At 41.3% G+C, this 23,690-nt stretch overlaps 1 protein-coding gene across 5 annotated transcripts in view; it reads left to right on the forward strand.

Moving 5' to 3' along the window:
- The window catches only part of PRLR (prolactin receptor), a 196,592-nt gene that overhangs the window by 103,640 nt on the left and 69,262 nt on the right, over nucleotides 1-23,690 (forward strand). For all 5 annotated transcript variants that reach the window (XM_025270634.3, XM_025270633.3, XM_025270635.3 and 2 more), the window contains exon 2: nucleotides 17,923-17,983. The gene's annotated coding sequence lies outside the window, so the exon portion shown is untranslated. The remainder of the gene's footprint in view (nucleotides 1-17,922; nucleotides 17,984-23,690) is intronic.

A 23,690-nucleotide genomic window follows, 5' to 3' on the forward strand; every position in this document is an offset into this window, starting at 1 on the left:
TATTAGAGCTAAAAATCCACTTTTGTCTGAAAAGTGATGTTTGGCAAGAAAGGTTGAGAGAACAGCCCAGACTCCATGGCCAGTGCTTGCCCCTTCAGAAGCACATGTCCCCTCCTCTGTGACATGCTCTCAAGTGATGGGATGCCAACAAGGCAATGATCAAAGTGTAGACTGGAGCTTGCAGTGGGCAGGGTGGCTCAGAATTCATGACTCACCTCCTGTAGCTTGCCCTTGCCATCCTCGCACTTACCTTCTCAGTTCTTCCCCCTCTGCCTTGCTCATCCTCCCTGCTTTGCTGGGAAACAACAGCTGATTTGAATCTAGCCATTTTGATTTGGTGGCAAGTGAACTGTAAACCAGATTAAGACAAAAGAAACAAATCCAATGACTGTTGCAAGCAAGTTGTCCAATTATTGCTTTTTTACCTTCTCAGTTCTTCCCCCTCTGCCTTGCTCATCCTCCCTGCTTTGCTGGGAAACAACAGCTGATTTGAATCTAGCCATTTTGATTTGGTGGTAAGTGAACTGTAAACCAGATTAAGACAAAAGAAGCAAATCCAATGACTGTTGCAAGCAAGTTGTCCAATTATTGCTTTTTTACCTTCTCAGTTCTTCCCCCTCTGCCTTGCTCATCCTCCCTGCTTTGCTGGGAAACAACAGCTGATTTGAATCTAGCCATTTTGATTTGGTGGTAAGTGAACTGTAAACCAGATTAAGACAAAAGAAGCAAATCCAATGACTGTTGCAAGCAAGTTGTCCAATTATTGCTTTTTTTGCAGTGAGGGTAAAAGGCAGTTAAGGGCCTTATATATCATAAGGCAAATACTAATTTGCCTGAATCAGCTTGCCAAAGGGTAATCAGCAAACAGGTTGGACCTCATCAGAGCTGCACAGACTGGTCTCTGAGGAGGTCAGAGCCAGGAATAAACCCTACCAGAAACTCCCAGTGAATCTAGCAAGTTCCCTGCCTTCTGCATGCTGAAGCAAAGGTCCAACCTTCACCTGACTTGTAGCCTGCCTAGGGTAAGTCACTGGACTTCTTGGCGGATTTCTGGTGCCACAGGCTCTCTTCTCTCTCTCTCTGGGTGAGGATCGGGTTCTCTGGGAGCAATGGGAAAGTGAAAATGCGTTTGCAGAATCTGTCCCTCACTCACCCCACTGCTTGTACCTGCCTCTGAGGTAGGTCAAGGAGTTAAACCATATCTGTTACTGACAGAGGATAGAAGGTGAGGGAACAGGAAGAAAAGCAAAGGCAAATATGTTTCAAAGGGGAAAAAAATTAGCAGTAGATAAAATGACCAAGACATCATTTTATGATGTAATAATCTCTGAACGATAAAGGGAGTGGATTTGGCCCAGATACTGGAATATTTCCAGATTTCAGGGCCTCCTCCTGTCTTGAGCCCCAGCTCCACATTTGGCATGGTTAATCCCTTGACCTTTGTGGAAATCCTCCTTGACGTCACTGGACTAGAGGCCTGGAACGGAAAGGAAGGGCTTTGTCGGAGCTGCATGAATCCACATGGCTCATCTCCTGACAGGAAAGCTCAGTGGAGAACAGGACTCTCACTATTTAGAAACTGGACTGGGATTCCTATCCAGAGGATACAATTGGCCATTGCCTTTGTGGTTTGTACGGTGCATGCATTAGTAGCTTTGGTCATGTCTGATTCTTTGCAGTCCAATGGACTGTAGCCTGCCAGGCTCCTCTGTCCATGGGGATTCTCCAGGCAAGAGTACTGGAGTGAGTTGCCATGCCCTCCTCCAGGGATCTTCCTGACCCAGGGTATGAACCTGCACCTCTTAACATCTCCTGCATTGGCAGGCAGGTTCCTTACCACTAACACCACCTGGGAAGCCAGTTTGTATGGCCAGTGGAGCAAATCAAGAACACTAAGGAGAGAACTTTTTTTCTCTTGATGCCTAAGTGCCAGTCACAATTGTTTGAAGTTCTCTTAATTGGCATCCCAGGTCTCATCTAACTATTGTTGTAACACACATGTATTGACATAAAAGCTGCTTACATTTTCACCACCAACATCCAAAAAGATGCTGCTGCTAAGTCGCTTCAGTCGTGTCTGACCCTCAGCGACCCCATGGACTCCAGCCTTCCCGTCTCCTCCATCCATGGGATTTTCCAGACAGGAGTACTGGAGTGGGGTGCCATTGCCTTCTCCCCAAAAAGATGAGGCACCATCTATTTTTTTCCCCTACCAGTTTCTGTCTATAGGGCTTTGTATTCATTAACAATTGGCTCTGTCCCCTTTGCAGTCTGGAGGCCCTGTTCCAGGTCACCTGTGATTTGGAACACTGGGTCGTTGGCAGTGAAGTTAAGAGAAAGAAAGAGAACATGGGGAAGGGACCAAAGGTAGAGCCAGATTTGAAGGTTTAGCCTGAAAGTTATACTTAGAGAGCCAGTTATATCTAGAACTCCAACTTCCTAGCCATCAGATACTTGACAGACAAGTTAAAAGTAAGGACAAGATTAATTATCAAGGCTCTTGGTGGGGAGTGGGGAGAGGAGGAAGGGAATAGATGCTTTCATGTTCGTCACTGTTTACTCAAAAAGAGTGTCACTATACAGGTTTTGTAGTCTTATGGACTCTGTGAGAGAGGGAGAGGGTGGGAAGATTTGGGAGAATGACATTGAAACATGTAAAATATCATGTATGAAACGAGTTGCCAGTCCAGGTTCGATGCACGATACTGGATGATTGGGGCTGGTGCACTGGGATGACCCAGAGGGATGGAATGGGGAGGGAGGAGGGAGGAGGGTTCAGGATGGGGAACACATGTATACCTGTGGCGAATTCATTTTGATATTTGGCAAAACTAATACAATTATGTAAAGTTTAAAAATAAAATAAAAAAAAAAAAGAGTGTCACTAATAATGAAGGTTGATGAACGTGAAAGGATAGCTATTAATTTTGCAAGTAAGTAGGGGAAATTACACACTAACATTTCTTTTAAATATTTTGATTATATAATTTACATACCATCAAGTTTATCCCTTTAAAGCCTACAACTTAGTGGTTTTCAGTATATTTACAGAGTCGTGCAACCCTCACTACAACCTAGTTTTAAAACCTTTCATCAACCACAGAAGGAACGTAGTACACATTAGCAGTCATTCCCCTTTTCCCTTTTTGCCCTACCCCCTGCCCCTCGCAACCACTAATCTATTTTCAGTTGCTGTGGATTGGCTTTTTCTGGAGAGTTCATATAAATGGAATCATGCTATATGTGGCCTTTCAAGACTGGCTTCTCTCACTCATGACATTGATTTTGAGGTTTGTCCAAGTTGTAGCATATGACAGTACTTCATTCCTTTTTGTTGTTGAATAAGATTCCATTGGAGATATACCACATTTTACTTGTCCACTTATCAGTTGATGGACAACACACTTGTGTTTTACTTAAAACAGCAAATTGCCACAGTTTCAACAATCTGAATTGAATAGCTTTTTGCTGAAGGTAGAAGTTAATAAAACAGCTCCTGATCTTAATATGTTAGATTTAAGAGATAAGATTACTAAGGGATTTAAGACTTAGTTTTGATAGCAAAAAAAATGATTTATATTCAGGTTTGTGGCAAGTAGATGTTTGCAAGATAACCTAATGATATTAGCGTAATAAGGTGATATTTGTATTTGTGCTTTTCAGTTATCTCAGTAGAGTGGATCTGTATAGAGAAGTGCTCACTCATCCCTTCTAATGAAATAATTTTAGAATGCTTGAAATCTCTTTACTACATCCACGTGAAATACAGCATCTGCCTTTGTGTTCAGCCAACAAGTGCACAGCTGAGTTTGAGGCCAGGTTCCATAGCTGGTCTGCCAGGAATCTACTGCTTGTACTGTCCTATTGTACTAGTTTTTGTCTTTTCTCTGCTTCTGACTCAGATGTGAATGAGGAAGCATGGGAAAGAGGAGCAAGAGGGAGCAAATAAGGTTCTACAGATCTGGAAGGTTGCCTGGGATTCATATTCAAGCGGTTCCTTCTCAAGGTGTCAAAACTCTTCTTACATGGGGAGTAGTGGCCAGACTTCAGGCTCTGGAATCTAGGCATGGCCATTTCATATCTTTGTGATGTTGGGCAGGTACTTAATCTGTCTTTCTTGTTCTCATCAGAAAAATGAAGATAATAATGGTTCTTAGTTCTCCAGATGCATTGAGGATTCCCATGATTCCTGGCACATAGGAAACTGTTAACCATGAATATTGCTAGCATGTATTCACTACTTGCTATTTCCTAGACACTGTGCATGGAATCTTCACGGCAATCTAAAAAGGTGGTGAAAGGTATTCCCACTTTGCAGATGAAGAAATTGAGATTTAAGGAAGTGTAAATATATCTTCCTCAAGGTCAGTTGGTTTAAAAATGGCACGAGTCACTTTTATATACCTTTCGGTCTGATTCAGATTCTTTACATGTCCATTACACCAGGGTGCTTATATGCAATGAATTGTGCTAGCCAATACGCTGCCAACTGGAATATAGCTATAACAGCATACACGTTTGTGTTGATAAAAATGAATAATGAATGCAATTGGGCCATTTTGGAAAATAATGTGACCAAAACCCATGGGGAGAAAACAGCAGTAAAAGACTAAGACGAAGCTGTTAGAACAAACATGGGGCTTAAAGGACCTCAAAGTAAGACATATCATCTGGCGAGATCCACATCCTCTCAACTCAGGGGAACCAGACCCTGTGGTTTATGGGAATTAAAAGAACATTGCACGTGGTACTTGGGTTAAAGAAGGTAACTAACTCATTTCCATTAGCTAGGGAATTAGTGCCTGTGTTAATATTCCAGTTGTCAACTTAATGATTTAAGGTGTTTCCATTGCCATCACCAGCAGCACTTTTAAATTAGCCTTGAGAGCTAAAGAGTAAACAGAAGCACAGTTTATCATTCTGTCAAGTTCAACTACCTAAAAAAGGCAGTATCTGATAGTCAAGCAAACAACTAGACTGCAAAGCACAAGTGTCAGCATTGACGCATGTACAGCTCCAGGAGGGTTATTAACTGTGTTGCCCCGGGAGTCCAGGAGAAGACAGTTCAAGGGTCAGAGACAAATGGTATTTAGATGGTCCCCAATGAGCTGGAAGCCTAAAACAGACTTTCCTTCTAACATGCCCTTCTGAACAGCCTTCCTGATTACACAGTGTGAAATAAGAACAGTTTTGGATACTAATCCTAAATAATCCCAAGTTTTGGATTCTAACTCTAGGAAATATTTATTCTCTCATATTTCTGGTTAAAAAGATGTTCTCAATTCAGATTACCACAATTATCACAATCTGCTCTTTTAATTAAAAGAGTGTGTTCTTTCCCCACTTATAGTATTAGTGGCTTCAAATGCATAAAGAACCTTTTTGTAAACCAATTCATGAGGGTTTAGACATCAAGACAAAGGTAACATTTTAAGAATGTTCTTATGTTGCAATCAATTGGGGATTATTTTCTAAACCAATTTCTTGAGAATTCTGGCTAAGGCCTTTTCATCACTGGAAGGTTTGTTGTTTTTTTTTTAATTGTCCTTTTAATTAGGAGTGTAACCCTGGCTTGTAGATGCTACAAGCTTTTCTGGGAGGGTGGATTTACACATGTGGTCTCTGAGCTAAAAAACGCAGAAAGTCCTTTGGTTCAGGTCCTCATTCAACCCATGGTTGCCCCAGTCAAGATGACCACTGGTAGATTTAAGCAGACTCACATTCAGGCCATGGCTATTCATCAGACTAGAACAATCAGCCTATTTTTTGATGATTGTAATTTGGTGCTGTCAGGCTTATAAAATCCAGCTCTAAACTCTGCCCTTCCCTGCTAGTCTATCAAGGCAATCTGGACTTTGGTTCTTTGTAAACTATCTATAGTTCTCTTTATTTGTTGTTGTTCAGTTGCTAAGTCATGTCCAACTCTTTGTGACCCCATGGACTGAAGCACCATGCCAGGCTTCCCTGTCCTCCACTATCTCTCAGTTGGCCTGTGTTCATGTTTGGTAAGTCGGTGATGCCATCTATCCATCTCATCAGCAGCAGCCCTCTTCTTTTTCCTTCTATCCTTCCCAGCATCAGGGTCTCTTTATTTACTCTACACTTATTCCCCAAAGGATTTAAAAGAACCTTGGTTAGATAGGCTCTGCTGTCCTGTGACCTGGGGCATGTTATAACAATTAGAAAAGTTCTCACCTTTCACAGTGTTGCAGGGACTTCATGAACCTTCTCTTGAGGAAGTGATTACCCTCAGGATACAAATTGAGTTTCTGCTTCTGATAAAATTGGCAGATGGAAAATAGCTTGGGAAATAAGGGCACTGGACAAATGCAAGGGTCACCCTGTTAGTCAATGGACTAGAGTTTTAATGCAGAGTTCCAAAGAATAGCAGGGAGAGATAAGAAAGCCTTCCTCAGTGATCAATGCAAAGAAATAGAGGAAAACAATAGAATAGGAAAGACTAGAGATCTTCTCAAGAAAATTAGAGTACCAAGGGAACATTTCATGAACAGATGGGCACAATAAAGGACAGAAATGATATGGACCTAACAGAAGCAGAAGATATTAAGAGGTGACAAGAATACACAGAAGAACTATACAAAAAAGATCTTCATGACCAGATAACCATGATGGTATGATCACTCACCTAGAGCCAGACATCCTGGAATGCGAAGTCAAAGGCCTTAGGAAGCGTCACTATGAACAAAGCTAGTGGAGGTGATGGAATTCCAGTTGAGCTATTTCAAATCCTAAAAGATGATTCTGTTAAAGTGCTGCACTCAATATGCCAGCAAATTTGGAAAACTCAGCAGTGGCCACAGGACTGGAAAAGGTCAGTTTTCATTCCAATCTCAAAGAAAGGCAATGCCAAAGAATCTTCAAACTACCACCCAGTTGCACTCATCTCACATGCTAGCAAAGTAATGCTCAAAATTCTCCAAGCCAGGCTTCAACAGTATGTGAACCGTGAACTTCCAGATGTTCAAGCTGGATTTAGGAAAGGCAGAGGAACCAGAGATCAAATTGCCAACATACACTAGATCATCAAAAAAGCAAGAGAGTTCCAGAAAAACATCTATTTCTGCTTTATTGACTACGCCAAAGCCTTTGACTGTGTGGATCACAACAAACTGTGGAAAATTCTTCAAGAGATGGGAATACCAGACTACCTGACCTGCCTCCTAAGAAATCTGTATGCAGGTGAGGAAGCAACAATTAGAACTGGACATGGAACAACAGACTGATTCCAAACTGGGACAGGAGTATGTCAAGGCTGCATATTGTCACCCTGCTTACTTAACTTAAATGCAGAGTACATCATGCAAAATGCCAGGCTGATGAAGCACGAGATGGAACTAAGATTTCTGGGAGAAATATCAATAACTTCAGATATGCAGATGACACCACCCTTATGGCAGAAAGCAAAGAACTAAAGAGCCTCTTAATGAAAGTGAAAGAAGAGAATGAAGAAGTTGGCTTAAAACTCAACATTCAGGAAACTAACATCTTGGTATCCAGTCCCATCACTTCATGGCAAACAGATAGGAAAACAATGGCAACAGTGGCAGACTTTATGTTCTTGGGCTCCAAAATCACTGCAAAAGGTGACTGCAGACACTTGCTCCTTGGAAGAAAATCTATTACCAACCTAGATAGCATATTAAAAAGCAGAAACATTACTTTGCCAACAAATGTCTGTCTAGTTAAAGCTATGGTTTTTCCAGTAGTCATATATGTATGTGAGAGTTGGACTATAAAAAGAATTGATACTTTTGAATTGTGGTCTTGGAAAAGATTCTTGAGAGTCCCTTGGACTGCAAGGAGATCCAATCAGTCCATCCTAAAGGGAATCAGTCCTGAATATTCATTGGAAGGACTGATGCTGAAGCTGAAACTCCAATACTTTGATCACCTGATGCAAAGAACTGACTCACTGGAAAAGACCCTGATGCTGGGAAAGATTGAAGGCAGGAGGAGAAGGGGACGACAGAGGATGAGATGGCTGTATGGCATCACTGACTCGATGGACTGAGTTTGAGTAAGCTCTGAGAGTCGATGATGGACAGGGAAGCCTGGCGTGCTGCAGTCCAGGGGGTCGCAAAGAGTCGGACATGACTGAGCGACTGAACTGAACTTAACTGAGAGTTTCATTGTGTTGGTTCAACACAGTGGCATTTGGTTTTAACTCTGACCTCCAGAGAAGCCCTCATCCTGGATATATTTCAAGAATAGGAGGTTGAAAACATCAAGACAAGGAGGTCAGGGTAGATATCCTGCCAAAGATCCATACAGGGAACTTCCTGGAAAGAAATGAATTGAGGGACTTGTCCTAAATATGAGTAGCTGGGAAAGGTCTTTGAATATTCCCAAAAGATGATTGCAGGAATTTCTAAAGTCTGGAGAAGGGATGACAGTGAAGTGAAAGTTGCTCAGTTGTATCTAACTCTTTGCAGATACAGTCCATGGAATTCTCTAGGCCAGATACTGGAGTGGGTAGCCATTCCCTTCTCCAGGGGATCTTCCCAACCCAGAGGTCAAACCCAGGTCTCCCACATTGCAGTCGGATTCTTTACCAGCTGAGCCACCAGGGAAGCCCAGGGATGATAGACTATGGCTTAAATGGTAAGACTTCAGTCTCCAGAACCATAGCATAGTTGGAAGTTCCTTTACTCATCTTCTGGGCCTGATCCAAGCCATTAACCCATCTAGAGTTTCATATGGTCTCTGCTTAAGCATCCACAGTGCTGAGGAGTTGGTCTCCTATCACAGGAGCTCATTTCATCTTTGGAGCATAATAGTCATCATTTAGAATGCATTCTTTTTAGTCCAGGGCTTCTGCCTTATAATATGGCCTATTCATTGTAGTTCTGCTCAGTAATGGACAAGTGGAATATCCAGGGAGACACTTCACTATGCTATTTTTGAACTTAAATCTGTTGTTCAGTTGCTAAGCCATATCAGACTTTGCGACCCCATGGGCATGCCCATGGACTACAGCATGCCAGGCTCCTCTGTCCTCCACTATCTCCCAGAGTTTGCTCAAACTCATGCCCCTTGAGTCAGTGATGATATTTAACCATCTCATCCTCTTCCACCCTTTTCTCCTTTTGCCTTCAATCTTTCCCAGCATCAAGGTCTTTTCTAATGAGTTGGCTCTTCACATCTGGTAGTCAAAGTATTGGAGCTTCAGTATCAGTCCTTCCAATGAATATTCAGGACTGATTTCCTTTAGGACTGACTGGTTTGATCTCCTTGCTTTCCAAAGGACTCTCAAGAGTCTTCTTCAACATCAAAGTTCAAAAGCATTAATTCTTCATCGCTCAACCTTTATGATCCAACTCTCACATCTGTACATGACTTCTGGAAAAACCATAGCTTTGACTAGACAGACCTTTGTAGGCAAAGTGATGTCTTTGCTTTTTAATGCACTATCTAGATTTGTCATAACTTCCCTTCCAAGGAACAAGCATCTTTTAATTTCATGGCTGCAGTCATCATCCACAGAGAGCAGTGATTTGGGAATTTGAATCTACCGCTATGTAATTTCCTCCAGTTAGAGGATTTCTCTTCTTGTGCCTTTGAATACACTTCCTCAATGATCATAGCAGCCCTAAATGGTTTCCCAAACAACACACAAAGCCCCTGAGTATTGGCACATCTTCCTACTCACAACTTCTCCTCATCTTCTGTGTCTCCTGTATCTCTTCCTTTCCTCTGATATCTGCACCCAACTCTCTTATGATTCTTTTGGAATCTAAGCATGAACTCAAAGCAGAAGACAGAGACTTCTAGTGGAAAGAGCAAAGGAACTTGCTTTGAGCCCTGGCAAATTTCTCTAAAGCTGTAAATATTATTATTTAGCTGATGGGGTGGGAGGGGTATTATGATAGAATATAAGTGAATGTTCATTATAAATTGCAATGTATTATAAAGGCCCTGAAGACTTTAACATTAAATTCAAAAAGACCTCAAGCATCATGTAGTCCCAGCTCCTCATTTTACACTAGAATACATTAAACAGAGAAGAAAACTGATCTATCCACGGACCAGAGGAACCATTAGAGGCAGGGCTAAAATAGAACCCATGTTTTGTCACTCACAGTCCCTTGCTCCCTCTACTGCCCCTCTGTTGAACAATGAGGGAAATCAGTGAAATCACTCATGCACAGACCCTAAACAGTACCCAGCACGTATTAGGTACTTGATTGCTGGTGGCTGAAGAAATAGTCCAGGAAACGAATGAATGAATAAATGACTAGTACTTGTTTCTGAGGACATTTTATCATTTCCTCCAAACGTGTTTATGTTTTTAATCAGTTTTTAAGTAGGTGTCTATTAAGGAGTGTGGTTATCAAAATGCGCTTGTGAAAGTTAAATGAGACAATGCATTAAAGTCCTGAAAAGCTGTGTCTGGCTGTCAATAAATGTTAAGTCATTATTATCGTCCTCTGCTTTCTAGCCATTTTCTAAGTAAGATTATGCTGACACTGTAAGGACTCACCAATCTGAAAATCACTGCAGTCTACTAACAAAAGGAATTTTGTAATTGCAAAAGTATTACTACTGTTTGTCAGTTCTTATCCTATTTTTTTAACTAGGCTATCCATGCCCACCCCTTGTGTTTAGCACCCAGAAAGACACAAAGTGCTGCATTCTTTCACTTCTTCCTCTGAGTTTGTGTTTGTTAGCCCCTGGCCTTTGGGCTCTGTCTCCCATTCCAGCCAGCACTTGCCAGTTGGACCTGACAATTTGGCTTTGCGCTGTGTGAACCTTAGCACTCTTGCTCTCTCTCTCTTTCCATTATCAACCTAAGTCAAGGTTTTGGAATTTCCCTTTGGTACGGTCCACTCCTGAGCATCCCAATAGTTCTCCTCCTTCTAAACAAGGCCCATCCCCTTGACCCAGATTGGTGTGTTTTCCTCTCCATATGCTGGACTCCCCAACCTCCAGGATCTAATGCCTGATGATTGGAGGTGGAGCTGATGTAATAATAAAAGAAATAAAGTGCACAATAAATGTAATGTCCTTGAATCATTCCAAAACCATCCCTCCGCAACACCCCTGTCCATCAAAAATTTATCTTCCGCTCCTGATGCCAAAAACATTGGGGACTGCTGTATGGGATCAGCTTCTCTCCACGTTGTAGCATTTGTTATTAATACTGATTTTTTTTTTTATACTGAGAACTGAGAGTTAGAATTTTAGGCTCTTTACATTTCTGTGTTTCAGGAAAGGAAAAAAATGTTGCCAAGGGTTATTTTATTTATTTATTTATTTTTAATTTTATTTTATTTTTAAACTTTACATAATTGTATTAGTTTTGCCAACTATCGAAATGAATCCGCCACAGGTATACATGTGTTCCCCATCCTGAACCCTCCTCCCTCCTCCCTCCCCATTCCATCCCTCTGGGACGTCCCAGTGCACCAGCCCCAAGCATCCAGTATCGTGCATCGAACCTGGACTGGCAACTCGTTTCATACATGATATTTTACATGTTTCAATGCCATTCTCCCAAATCTTCCCACCCTCTCCCTCTCCCACAGAGTCCATAAAATTTTTATGTTAACCAAACTGGCTTTTTCCACCTCTTTTCATCAGTTGCCTCTGGTCTCCCAGATTGAGGATGCTCAGATTCAACCTACCCTGGAAGAGTGATTCCTGAGTGTTTTATGGGGTTATTTTCCCTTCCAGGGCTTCATTCACAGATCTACAAATTGTCATAGTGATCTCTATCAAGTTACCAAAATGCTTGAAACTTCTTTCTGAAAATCTGAATGTATCTGAGAATTTGACAAAAAGACTAAACTTCAGCCAATGTCAGTACAAAAAATAAGCTTGGATGAATTCATCAGTTAGGGCTATACCCGAAGCTCTGATAGGGACAGAAATATTATCTGTTTAATCTCTGTGTCTTATGATGAAATATCATTTAATGTCTTCTCCTTTGTCAATGATACATCCATCCCCTTTATACTCCAGAATATAAGTTCCTTTGTCACCTGGATTTGATCTGTTTATAATCACAGCTCTGTCTTCAGCATCTAAAGTGTTTGGCAAACAGCAGGCAGCCAATCAGTGTTTGCTGAATACTGAAAGAATGAATGAGAAGCAGGATAGCCTTGTGGTTGGACCACAGCCTTTGACATCATCTCAGCTCGATTTTTGGTTATGCCACTTACCATCTTTGAGACCTCTCTGAATTTCAGTTTCTTCATCAATAAAATGGGATAATGATATCTCTACCTTATTGGTTTGGGGAGAATGAAACAAGATAATGTATATAAAGCTCTTAGCGCAGTAGCTGGCATATTTTCAGAACTTGATAAATGTTGACTGTGAACATTCAGTGTCAACACTTCAACATTCAGTGAAAATTCTGAATGTTGAAGCTTATTAGAGGTAATTGAACTAATTTGACATGACTAGTACTCATTACTGTACTAAAGACAAATTAGTTTAATTCATCTGTCAGCCAGATTTTATTTAAAGAGCCAGGTTGACAAAACATGTATTGGTCACACCCACCGTGTTTTAAAGTAGTATCCTAGGCTTTCAGGAGTGGGCAGGATGTGGAGATATATATGGCACAGCCTCTCTTCTCAAGAATATAAAACTAGAAGACTTACTGTGTGTGGTACTATACTGAGTATACATATATATGAAGTATTTCTACCACCCACATCCTCTGAGTTACTCTCGGTGCTTTGCAGAAAATTATTCTGTGACACTCAGCTTCTCCTTTGAATACTTTCAGTGACAAGAAACCTACCACCTCTTGAGCCAGCTCATCCTATTTGGGAATAGTCATCACCTTTAGAAAGAGCTTCCTGAAAACTAGCACAAATCTGTTGTTGTTCAGTCGCTCAGTCATGTCTGACTCTTTGCAACCCCATGGACTGCAGCATGCTAGGCTTCCCTGTCCTTCACTCTCTCCCAGAGTTTACTCAAACTCATGTCCATTGAGTCAGTGATGCTTTCTAACCATCTCATCCTCCTCTGCCCTCTTCTCCTTTGCTTTCAATTTTTCCCAGCATCAGGGTCTTTTCCAATGACTTAGCTCTTCGCATCAGGTGCCAAAGTATTGGAGCTTCAGCTTCAGCATCAATCCTTCCAATGAATATTCAGGATTGATTCCTTTAGGACTAACTGGTTTGATCTCCTTGCAGTCCAAGGGACTCTTGAGAGTCTTTTAAAGCACCATAATTTGAAAGCATCAATTCTTTGATGATCTGCCTTCTTTATGGTTCAACTCTCACACCTGTACATGACTACTGGAAAAACCATAGCTTTGACTAGACAGACCTTTGTTGGCAATGTGATATCTTTGCTTTTTAATACACTGTCTAGGTTTGTCATAGCTTTCCTTCAAAGGAGCGAGCATCTTTTTATTTCATGGCACAAATCTACCCCCCTACAATTTTTACACACTGATCTAACTCCTGACTTCTGGAAACAACCAGAATAAATCTAATAGTTCCTTTCATATCAGAAGTCAGCAGAATAATGCCTACAGGGAAAATTCAGCCCACCATTTATTTTTGTAAATAAAGTTTTATTATAGCACAGTCAAGCCTATTCACTCACATATTGTCCACAACTGCTTTTGCACAATAAAGCAGTCACAACAGAGAATGTATGACCATCTTGGCCAAAAATACTTACTATTTGGTCCTTAAAGAAAAAATGTTCAACTACTGCTCTATATGACAGATTTCAAGCACTTAGAGACAACTAACATGTCTCCTCTTAAAGTGGGAAGCCCAGAACTGAGCCTAGAACTATAAATGGAGACAGAATTCAGTGGTACTATCACCTTTCTTCTGGTCATCATACTTCCAATTATGTGATCAGAGACCAGGTCAGTCTTTGACACACAATACTGGAGTCTATAAAGGACTAAATCTCTGCAATTTCCACCCCAGGAGCTTCTGTTAAGTCATGCCTCCCCATCCTGCACTGGTGAAGCCTAGTGTTGAACACTGTTCACAAAACTTTAATCTTTCCAGTCAGTCCAAAATAATCAGAAAACAATTCAGCATATATTCAAGGGCTGTAGCAGTCAGGGTCAGAAAGGAAAAAGATGACATGCTCTGCTAAGATTTTTAATAAAATGTTGTAATTTACATACTGGTGGGCAGAGTTGAGAAAACTAATAAGGGAATTTGTCACCAGCCTCTGCCTCGAGGGGAATGGCCAGGGAGAGGTCTTTCCAGGACCCAGAGAGATGGAACCATGGAAAGGGGATGTCCACCTGGAACTGTGGCCATGGAGACAGAGACACTGCTGGAACCAGGCTAGGAAGAAGGCAGGGGTGTTGGAGATAGGTTCCCTCATGTGTTCTTCTCCCATTCTCTGCCTGCTGTGGGTGGAAACCAAACAGAGCTGAATGACAAGAGTCACGAGAGAGGATCCAGCCCACAGGGCACAGAGCAGAAGCAGGAGGAAGTGTGGGCATGAGGGCGAAGAGTGACAAGGGCTAAATGGTGTGTGTGCATGCATGCTAAGTCGCTTCAGTCATGTCTGACTCTGTGCAACTCTATGGACTGCAGCCCGCTAAGCTCCTCTGTCCATGAGATTTTCCAGGCAAGAATACTGGAGTGGGTTGCCATGCCCTTCTCCAGGAAATGGTGTGCCAGGCATTTTTTCATTCTGAATGAATAAATAGATGAATGAATGAAGTGAGTCCAAGACCTAGTACTCAATCAGTGATTGTTGAACTGCAAAAATGAGTGAAAAGACTACAATATCCTTTATATTATCTTGCCCCAGAATCTTGACTGAATTTCCACCCCTACTGCACCCCTCCTAGGCTCCACTCCTGCACCCTCCCCAGCCCCTGCTGACCCCTCAGGGCTTCCCGCCAAAGGGCAAAAAGAGTTTGGATTTAATTTGGGAGGTAACAGAGCAGAGCAGCAGTTGTTCTAAACAGAGTTACAACATTATCAAGGAGAGGGCTTTAAGTACTGGAATCATTCCCCAAATCTAAAATACACTCTAGAATGTTCATAATTTTAAAATAAATGAAAAATTCAGTATCGCTGTATCCTATGGAGAAAAATGGACTGCTTCTGAGAAAGCTGTCCTGGACAGTTGCATGATGAGCACTCATTTCCAGATGCCTTGGCACTGGCCATTTTATGCTCAGATGGCCTCATCGCATCATAGGCTTTTATTGCAAAGATGTCTGGATTCTCTGTCTGTTCCTCTATTTCTGTTTTATAGATAAGTTCATTTATATCTATTTATATTCCACATATAAGTGATATCATATGATAACTGCCTTTGTCTGATGTGCTTCAGTTTACAGTTACCAGAGGGTTAACAGGAGTGAGGGATAAATTGGAAGATTGGGATTGACATATATACACTAATAATATATATAAAACAGATAACTAATAAGGACCTATTGTATAGCACACAGAATGCTACTCAATACTCTGTAAAGGCCTATATGGAAAAAGAAAGTAAAAAAGACTGGCTGTAATATATGTATAGGGCTTCCCTGGTGGCTCAATGATAAAGAACCTGCCTGCCAATGCAGGAGACGTGAAGTCCATCCCTGGGTCGGGAAAATCCTATGAGTAGGGAATAGCTACCCACTCCAGTATTCTTGCCTGGGAAATCCCATGGACAGAGGAACTTGGCAGGCTACAGTCCATAGGGTTGCTAAAGAGTTAGACACGACTCAGTGACTAAACAACAATGTGTGTATAACTGATTCACTTTGCTGTACACATGAAACTAAATAACATTATAAATCAACTACACTTCAGTAAAATGTTTAAAAAAAGTTGTCTGGTCTGTCCATTCATTAGGCCAGTAGCAATGATGTTGAGAGAGTAGGGTATCTGAGAGAGATTCAAGATGCATAAAGCTGCTGGTAGGAATCCACAGGTGCCGACTGTCCACTTCCTCCTCCAGGGGTTGAGTCAACATGGAGAATACTCAGCACAGGATTCCTCAAACAATAATCCCCAGGATGTCTGTATTTTGAAGACATAGAAATTATTTTTAAGTATTACTTATTCTGCTACTCTGGTTAGATTGTTCTTGCATGGAGTGTGCAAATTTCGTGTGTGTGTGTGTGTGTGAGCACAGGTACACACATGCGCTCAGTTATGTCTGACTTTTTGTGACTGCATGGACTGTAGCCCACTAGGCTCCTCTGTCCAGGGAATTCTCCAGGCAAGAGTACTGGAGTAGGGGATCTTCCCAATCCTTGGGATCGAACCTGAGTCTCTTGCGTCTCCTGCATTGGCAGATGGATTCTTTACCACTTCACCATCTGGGAAGGGCATTGTTATCTATATGCATTTAGCAGCCTATTTTGTATTCAAGTCCTGAAATCCTTTTTTTTTTTTTTTCTAAATCAGATCTATACTATTTTTAATATTTATTTTTATTTATCTGTTTGACCGCACTGGGTCTTAATTGCAGCATGTGAGATCTAGTTCTACAACCAGGGATTGAACCAAGGCCCCCTGATTTGTGGTACACAGAGTCTTAGCCACTGGGCCACCAGGGAAGTCCCTCATATCCGCTGTATTAGCAGCTGTCAACTTATGCCTCACAGAGCCTGGCCAATTAGTCCCCGGAGTTTAAAACATCTTAGACGAAATCTAGAGCCAGATAAACTGGAAGGAATGAGATAGGAATCATGATTCCGGATGGCCACAGCCCAGCTGATAGAAGCCCACACCCAATAGCCCGGGGAACAACATGGTTACAACCAGAAATTATTCACATTTCGAAAAGCAGGCTTTTGCCAATGTTCATATGAACCCATAAGATAGAATCCAACTTGAGCTTTGAGTTGAAGTGGCCAGGTTCCCAGTTTAGTCATGTCTATGACAGGATATGTCAATAAATTTCATTTAGGATCTCCAGGGCCAGATTTGCAAAATCGAATCCCAGTTAGGATAACTGACAACATGTAACAAAGATCTGTAGATTAGGTAATGGTACTATATCAGTGATTTTTACTATTTGGTAGAGAATATGCCTACCAATGCAGGAGACAGAGAAGATGCAGATTTGATCCTTGGGTCGGGAAGATCCCCTGGAGGAAGAAATGGCAACACACTCCCGTATTCTTGCCTGGAAAATTCCATGGACAGAGGAGTTTGGCAGGCTACAGTCCATGGGGTCACAAAGAGTCAAACACAACTGAGCATGCATGTACTGTTAATATCAGTATTAATTTTCTGATTTTAATTAATTACATTACAATTATGTAAGAGAATGCCCCTGCTCTTAGAAAAACATACTGAAATATTGAAGGGTAAAGAGACATCATGACTTAGTCTCAAATGATTCAGTAAAAATAATCACTTATGTATACAGAAAAGAATAAACCAAATGTGGCAAAATATTAACAATTAGGGGATCTGGGTAAAGGGTATATAAAATTTTTTAATATTTTTTCAAGTTATCTATAAGTTTTAAAATTACTTCATAATAAGGAGAAGGAAATGGCAACCCATTCCAGTATTCTTGCCTGGAGAATCCCATGGGCAGAGGAGCCTGGCTAGCTACAGTCCATGGGGTTGCAAGAATCGGACATGACTTAGTGACTAAACCACCACCACGAAGGTTGCTAGAGGGCTTCCATAGAGCCTCAGATGGTAAAGAATCTGCCTGCAATGCAGGAGATCTGGGTTCGATACCTGGGTCTGGAAGATCCCCTGGAAAAGGGAATGACCACCCACTCCAGTGTTCTTGCCTGGTGGTCGAAAAGAGTTGGACACGACTGAGCGACTAAGGTTGCTAGAAAACTAATTAAAAAAAAAAAAGCTAGAGTTGGCTTATGCCATCACTTAAGTGCAGTAATTTCAGTCTTGCTATTGCTGCAAAGTGAGTCAGAAATGGCATCTCCTGTTTCGTCATCTTTGAGCTAAAATGAGTCATTTCCTCTTTCAGCTAAAGAACACTTCTGTTCATGGAGGCAAATGCTGAGGATCCTTTCCAAGTGAACCCTGAGGTAAGGGGAACTTGACACGTGCCCCTCGGTCACACCACCCATCTGTCCTGCTGTCGCTTCATCCAAGCTCAAGCAGGGACTCTTCTCTCTGGGCTCACAGACAGAATAATTCCAAAGCTGTCAATATCCACGTTGTTGCATTCTGCTGTTCTCAAAGACATTTTTCATCTCCCTACCCTGTCCTACCCAGAAAACCCTTCTTTGTTTTTCTCAAAGAAAATACCATACCTGTTAACACATGATATCCACGGGGTGCAGTTATGGGAGATTTTAATTTTCTCTGTATAGTTTTCTGTACTTGAGAGAGTTTCAACAATGACTGTTTTATTCTTTTTTTAATATATATTTATTTATTTAAGTTGGGGGCTAATTACTTTACAATATTGTATTGGTTTTGCCATACATCAACATGCATCTGACATGGGTGTACATGTGTTCCCCATCCTGAACCCCCTCCCACCTCCCTCCCCATACCATCCCTCTGGGTCATCCCAGTGCACCAGCCCCTAGCATCCTGTATCATGCGTTGAAACCGGACTAGTGATTCGTTTCACATATGATATTATACATGTTTCAATGCCAAATCATCCTACCCAAATCATCCCACCCTCGCCCTCTCCCACAGAGTCCAAAAGAGTGTTCTATACATCTGTGTCTCTTTTGCTGTCTCGCATACAGGGTTATCGTTACCATCTTTCTAAATTCCATATATATGCATTAGTATACTTTACTGGTGTTTTTCTTTCTGGCTTACTTCACTTTGTATAATAGGCTCCAGTTTCATCCACCTCGTTAGAACTGATTCAAATGTATTCTTTTTAATGGCTGAGTAATACTCCATTGTATATATGTACCACGGCTTTCTTATCCATTCGTCTGCTGATGGACATCTAGGTTGCTTCCATGTCCTGGCTATTATAAACAGTGCTGTGATGAATATTGGGGTACACTTGTCTCTTTCAATTCTGGTTCCCTTGGTGAGTATGCCCAGCAGTGGGATTGCTGGGTCGTATCAGTAACTATATATATTGAAAAGAATGTTGACTTTTTTGAGTGGGAGTTCCTTTGCCAAAAACATAGATGGTAGTACCGAGATTCTTTTCCATTAACTGAAAGAGGCTAACTGATACCATGGATTTGTGGACGTCTTCAATTTCCTTGCAACACTAATTTCAAAGAAATGTTGTGCTTTTAAGTGGATCCGACACTAAAGTGTCTGCCTACAATGAGGGAGACCCAGGTTCAATGCTTGGGTTGCAAAGATCTCCTGGAGAAGGAAATGGCAACCCTCTCCAGTATTCTTGCCTGGAAAATCCCATGGACAGAGGAGCCTGGTAGGCTACAGTCCATGGGGTCGCAAAGAGTCAGACATGACTGAGTGACTTTACTTACTTTCATTTTCATGGCAGTTCTATTTCCAGTTTTTTAAGGAATCTCCACACTGTTCTCCATAGTGGCTGTAGTAGTTTGCATTCCCACCAACAGTGTAAGAGGGTTCCCTTTTCTCCACACGCTCTCCAGCATTTACTGCTTGTAGACTTTTGGATATCAGCCATTTTGACTGGTGTGAAATGGTACTTCATTGTGGTTTTGATTTGCATTTCTCTGATAATGAGTGATGTTGAGCATCTTTTCATGTGTTTGTTAGCCATATGCATGTCTTCTTTGGAGAAATGTGTTTAGTTCTTTGGCCCATTTTTTGATCGGGTCATTTATTTTTCTGGAATTGAGCTGCAGGAGTTGGTTGTATATTTTTTAGATTAATTCTTTGTCAGTTGCTTCATTTGCTATTATTTTCTCCCATTCTGAAGGCTGTCTTTTCGTCTTGCTTATAGTTTCCTTTGTTGTGCAGAAGCTTTTAAGTTTAATTAGGTCCCATTTGTTTATTTTTGCTTTTATTTCCAATATTCTCAGAGGTGGGTCATAGAGGATACTGCTATGATTTATGTCGGAGAGTGTTTTGCCTATGTTCTCCTCTAGGAGTTTTATAGTTTCTGGCCTTATGTTTAGATCTTTAATCCATTTTGAGTTTATTTTTGTGTATGGTGTTAGAAAGTGTTTCAGTTTCATTCTTGTACAAGTGGTTGACCAGTTTTCCCAGCACCACTTGTTAAAGAGATCGTCTTTTCTCCATTGTATATTCTTGCCTCCTTTGTCAAAGATTAAGGTGTCCATAGGTGCGTGGATTTATCTCTGGGCTTTCTATTTTGTTCCATTGATCTATATTTCTGTCTTTATGCCAGTACCATACTGTCTTGATGACTGTGGCCTTGTAGTAGAGCCTGAAGTCAGGCAGGTTGATTCCTCCAGTTCCATTCTTCTTTCTCAAGATTGCTTTGGCTGTTCGAGATTTTTTGTATTTCCATACAAATTGTGAAATTATTTGTTCTAGCTCTATGAACCATTGGTAGCTTGATAGGGATTTGATTGAATCTATAGAGGAGCCTGGTGGGCTGCCATCTCTGGGTTCGCACAGAGTCGGACATGACTGAAGTGACTTAGCAGCAGCAGCAGCAGCAGCATAGATTGCTTTGGGTAGCATACTCATTTTCACTATCTTGATTCTTCTGATCCATGAACACGGTATATTTCTCCATCTATTAGTGTCCTCTTTGATTTCTTTCACCAGTCTTTTATAGTTTTCTATATATAGGTCTTTAGTTTCTTTAGGTAGATATATTCCTAAGTATTTTATTCTTTTCATTGCAATGGTGAATGGATTGTTTCCTTAATTTCTCTTTCCGTTTTCTCATTATTAGTGTATAGGAATGCAAGGGATTTCTTTGTGTTGATTTTATATCCTGCAACTTTATTATATTCATTGATTAGCTCTCGTAATTTTCTGGAGGAGTCTTTAGGGTTTTCTATGTAGAGGATTATGTCATCTGCAAACAGTGAGAGTTTTACTTCTTCTTTTCAAATTTGGATTCCTTTTATTTCTTTTTCTGCTCTGATTGCCATGGCCAAAACTTCCAAAACTATGTTGAATAGTAGTGGTGAAAGTGGGCACCCTTGTCTTGTTCCTGACTTTAGGGGAAATGCTTTCAATTTTTCACCATTGAGAATAATGTTTGCTGTGGGTTTGTCATATATAGCTTTTATTATGTTGAGGTATGTTCCTTCTATTCTTGCTTTCTGGAGAGTTTTTATCATACATGGATGTTGAATTTTGTCAAAGGCTTTCTCTGCATCTATTGAGATAATCATATGTCTTTTATTTTTCCATTTGCTAATGTGGTGTATTACATTGATTGATTTATGGATATTGAAGAATCCTTGCATCCCTGGGATAAAGCCCACTTGGTCATGGTGTATGATCTTTTTAATGTGTTGTTGGATTCTGATTGCTAGAACTTTGTTAAGGATTTTTGCATCTATGTTCATCAGTGATATTGGCCTGTAGTTTTCTTTTATTGAGGCATCTTTGTTAGGTTTTGGTATTAGGGTGATGGTGGCCTCATAGAATGAGTTTGGAAGTTTACCTTCCTCTGCAATTTTCTGGAAGAGTTTGAGTAGGATAGGTGTTAGCTGTTCTCTAAATTTTGGTAGAATTCAGCTGTGAAGCCATCTGGACCTGGGCTTTTGTTTTCTGGAAGATTTCTGATTACAGTTTCAATTTCCATGCTTGTGATGGGTCTGTTAAGATGTTCTATTTCTTCCTGGTTCAGTTTTGGAAAGTTGTACTTTTCTAAGCATTTATCCATTTCTTCCAAGTTGTCCATTTTATTGGCATATAATTGCCGATAGTAGTCTCTTATGATTCTTTGTATTTCTGTGTTGTCTGTTGTGATCTCTCCATTTTCATTTCTAATTTTATTGATTTGATTTTTTTCCCTTTGTTTCTTTTTTTTCAATGATATGGATGAACTTTATTTTTTTTATTTTATTTTATTTTTAAACTTTACAATATTGTATTAGTTTTGCCAAATATCAAAATGAATCCACCACAGGTATACCTATGTTCCCCATCCTGAACCCTCCTCCCTCCTCCCTCCCCATACCCTCCCTCTGGGTCATCCCAGTGTACCAGCCCCAAGCATCCAGTATCATGCATCAAACCTGGACTGGCGACTCGTTTCATACATGATATTTTACATGTTTCAATGCCATTCTCCCAAATCTCCCCACCCTCTCCCTCTCCCACAGAGTCCATAAGACTGTTCTATATATCAGTGTCTCTTTTGCTGTCTTGTACACAGAGTTATTGTTACCATCTTTCTAAATTCCATATATATGCGTTAGTATACTGTATTGGTGTTTTTCTTTCTGGCTTACTTCACTCTGTATAATAGGCTCCAGTTTCATCCACCTCATTAGAACTGATTCAAATGTATTCTTTTTAATGGCTGAGTAATACTCCATTGTGTATATGTACCACAGCTTTCTTATCCATTCATCTGCTGATGGACATCTAGGTTGCTTCCATGTCCTGGCTATTATAAACAGTGCTGCGATGAACATTGGGGTACACGTGTTTCTTTCCCTTCTGGTTTCCTCAGTGTGTATGCCCAGCAGTGGGATTGCTGGATCGTAAGGCAGTTCTTCCCTTTGTTTCTTGATGAGTCTGGCTAATGGTTTGTCAGTTTTATTTATCCCCTCAAAGAACCAGCTTTTGGCTTTGATTTTTGCTATGGTCTCTTTTGTTTCTTTTGCATTTATTTCTGCCCTAATTCTTAAGATTTCTTTCCTTCTACTAACCCTGGGGTTCTTCATTTCTTCCTTTTCTAGTTGCTTTAGGTGTAGAGTTAGGTTATTTATTTGACTCTTTTCTTGTTTCTTGAGGTATGCCTGTATTCCTATGAACCTTCCCCTTAGCATTGCTTTTACAGTGTCACATAGGTTTTGAGTCATTGTGTTTTCATTTTCATTCATTTTTATGCATATTTTGATTTCTTTTTTGATTTTTTCTGTGATGTGTTGGTTATTCAGCAGCGTGTTGTTCAGCCTCCATATGTTGCCCTGGGTTGCATGCACTTCTCAGGTCTAAGCCGCTCATGTTCAGGTGCTTGGGTAGTCCTCAAAGGCACAGACTCGATTGGGCATGCGTTTTGTGCCCTTCCCAGGTCCAAGCAGCTCAGGTGACCAGGTGTTTGGCGAGAGCGTCGCTGCGACTTATCACCTCCCCCTGTCACTGCCGTTCAGTTTTCTGGGTGTACAACCAGTGCACCTTCTCATGAAGATGTTGACCGTCCAGAATTCCAAGAAGTCTTGGTTTGCAATGAAGCCTGCTTGCAGTTTGGTAGATAATGCCTCTCTGGGACCACGATTTCCCCCTTCCGGCTCTGGCTGCCTTCACCTGCCTGTCATCAGAGGGGAATGGGCCGGCCTGCAGCCGGCTAGCTCTGCTCAGTCCTTTGTTCTGTGAGGGGGCCTGACGCTGTCTTGCTGCTGCTGCTGCTGCTAACTCCCTTCAGTCGTGTCCAACTCTGTGCAACCCTATGTCTTAGGTTAGGGCTCTTCGTGTAGCTCTTGTCAGTCCTGTGTTCTGTGAGAAGCCCTGGCAGTGTCTTAGGTTTAGGACTTTTCACGTGGTAGCTATCCCACAGTCTGGTTTGCCAGCCCACGTTAGTTCCCTCAGATTGCCCTCAGGGCATTCAGGCCGGTCCTTACTCTAAGCAATGCAGCCTGCACCTCCCTGCCCAGCCCCCGCTTGGTAGTGACGGGTGAAGGCATCTGTGCTGCTTTTCTGCTAGGGGAGTTACCATTG

The sequence above is a fragment of the Bubalus bubalis genome, chromosome 19, assembly GCF_019923935.1.
Source record: "Bubalus bubalis isolate 160015118507 breed Murrah chromosome 19, NDDB_SH_1, whole genome shotgun sequence".
NCBI lineage: Eukaryota > Metazoa > Chordata > Mammalia > Artiodactyla > Bovidae > Bubalus > Bubalus bubalis.